We start from the raw sequence: 3,004 nt of genomic DNA on the forward strand, positions 1-3,004 counted from the left end.
TAGAAGAAGGAAATAGCTGACGAGAAAGATTAAAAGTTGGCTGTTATATAGGAAATATCTTTGAAAGGTGGTTGCAAATTAGTTGCGGTAGAAGAAAGAATATATACAATAAAGATGTAAAGATAGTCAAAGACGAATGAGTAGTAGAGTTGGCTAAGGTGCTAAGTCTTGTATTTTCATCATCAAGGTTCGAGACCCGGAGAGAGCAACTTTTGTCATTTCCATCCAAATTCAACCAACCCACGTTGGTGACCTTTGGAACTTTGCAAGCCAAGTGGGGCTGTGGGGGACAAAGAGTCAAAGACAAACTGACAATTGGAGCATCTAAAGAGAAAAGGCAGCTTCTGCATGGGGACCGACAGAGATTCAGAAGGATCTCTGACCGATAGAGACAAAGCCACGTGAAGGAGGTGCGCATTTGTTGGGCCGACAGATAAAGAAAAGCCACGTGATCTGAGATTTCTGTGAAATTTCCAAAATATCGCGAAATATCGCGATATTTCGGCATTTTTCGACGAGAATGAAGGGGGAAGTGAAAGATATATCGCGATCATTAAAAAACGAAAATATCGGCGATATTTCGCCGATATTATCGATTTTTTAGACCTTGGGTTGGAGCAATTCTTAATCCGGATTAATGCATTATTCATTTAAATTATTTTTTAGTCTTTGGTTCGATAATACAACAACGAGACCAATCTAATGATCAATTGCTATTCATGTTTTACCAAAATATATTACATGATAAAAATATCAAGATCTAACGGCTCATATTAAAGCCTGAAGTGACAATTTTTTTTTTGTCCCCGTTGGGAGTGCACATGGGTGTGCAACAATTGACAAGCTAATTGAATGTGGGCGACACTTCCTTTTACCGCAGATCAATCCGTGGAGCAAGGATTACTCCCCTTATTAGTCTGGTTAGCTAGGTCCTATGTGGGTCCCATGACTAACCCAGATCAATTTTGCACTGGTGCATTTGTATATATTGATCCTACCCATCATCTAACCCACCAATCACTCACACGCTGCATCTACTCTTACAATGTACAGTATTGGCCAACAGATATATTTTGGTAGATAATATTTTTTGCGGTAACATAGTGAGAAAACAGTGATTTTGGCAATTAGGTAATAGTCAAGTTATATTTCTGTTATGTTACTGTTATAACAAAGTAAATAGAGGAGTCATTAGAGCACTTTTTACTAGTTGGTGTATTGTTGAGTACCTTTTTCTTGTGGAGGCTCTTGATAGTATTTCAAGTCTTTGTAATTAGAAGTTCATGCTAAATGTTTTGTCCTTTTATTTGATAGTTTCATTAACTAAGGCTTAAGGACGGCTGTACCACAATTGGATAACATCAACTATACTTTTTAATTATAGAAAGAAATGTTGATTACACATATCAACGACAAATATCACTTAACAAGCTTTCCTTCCCAGAGCTAGCTAACATAATAGTTGATTACACATGACATATCAATGACAACTTATTATACCCATAGCTAGCTAATTCGTTCAAGTTTCTACCAATGTTTTCTTAAATCTGAACCATTCTTATTAAGATAGATCACTGAGCTAGATGTTTCTAGCATTTTCAATTGATCTTAATATCAAAAAAGGTTATAGGAGGAAATTATGTTCGATCTCTGATGATCCTTATAACTTTGATTTGATGATAATGACAAGATCATAGGTAGTCAGTTTCAGCCAACCCGATAACTGGATCTTATGTAAAAGTCTTTCAGCTAGTTAAACAATTTTAGATCCGATTATGATACATCATAGTATCATATATGATTTGTAAACATGGCATAGTCCAAACACATATATAGCAACCTATCTTAGTCTAGTCGGTATCTAAGATATTATTGAAGTTTTTTTTGTTTTTGTCGAAGAGCTATCAATGAAGTTGACTTAGTAATCCTATTTAGATGAAGAGAGCTCTACGCGTTAAGGTTTGAGATAGTTTGCCGTCCTATATTCGTGCTCTCGTCTAGATGCACTACGGCCGGTTTTTGGCCTCTTCGATGTGCATTTTGGTGTTGTTAGATGGGATGTGGTTTTACGAATTTGGTTAGGTGATTGCAGCGTGGGAAGGAATGGAGCCACAATATTTGGTTCTTAGTTTTTCTTTTCGATGAGGAAGCTTTGGTTCTTAGTTTTTGAAAGTGGTTGCATTGGGTTTGGCATAGGACAAGGCCGGGGGGTTGTTAGGATGTGTGACGTTGGTTGGCTTTCAAAGGCTGTAGTTGGGTTTAAGGACGGTGATGGTGGCATGAGAAAGAACGACGTCAGTCGGGTAAGTTAGGAGAGGAATTGTTTAATCCTACTTGACCTACTTACTTTGTAACTTTTGTATATAAAAACTTTTAAAGCCTATGCATGCTACCTCTAGGCCAATCTACTTTTGGAGAGGATAGTTTGATTTCTCCCATTTGCTATAAGCTTCCCATTTCATCATTTGTGTATTATACTTTTACTCTTCGATTCCTATGTCTGTCAGCAAGTTCAACTACATAGATGACCCTCTGCTCACAGGTTTTTAAGAAATGAAGAAAGTAGAACGCATATTGCTTCCTGCTCAAAGCAAGAACAAACAAAAAGGCAAAGATATGTTAGCATTTTATATAAAACTTTTAAAGCCTATGCATCATGTTTGCATGCTGCCTCTAGATCAATCTGCTTCTGGAGAGGATAGTTTGATTTCTCCCATTTGCTATAAGCTTCTTCCCATTTCATCATTTGTCTGTTATACTTTACTCTTTGATTCCTAAGGTTGTCAACAAGTTTCAACTAGATAGATGACCCTCTGCTCACAGTTCTTTAAGAAATGATGAAAGTAGAATGCATATTTCTTCCTACTCAAAGCAAGAACAAACAAAAAGGCAAAGACATGTTAGCATTGTATATAAAACTTTAAAGGCTATGCATCATGTTTCCATGCTGCCTCTAGGTCAATCTGCTTCTCGAGAGGATAGCTTGATTTTTCCCATTTGCTAT

This window comes from Fragaria vesca, linkage group LG1 (assembly GCF_000184155.1).
Source record: "Fragaria vesca subsp. vesca linkage group LG1, FraVesHawaii_1.0, whole genome shotgun sequence".
In the NCBI taxonomy this organism is placed as follows: domain Eukaryota; kingdom Viridiplantae; phylum Streptophyta; class Magnoliopsida; order Rosales; family Rosaceae; genus Fragaria; species Fragaria vesca.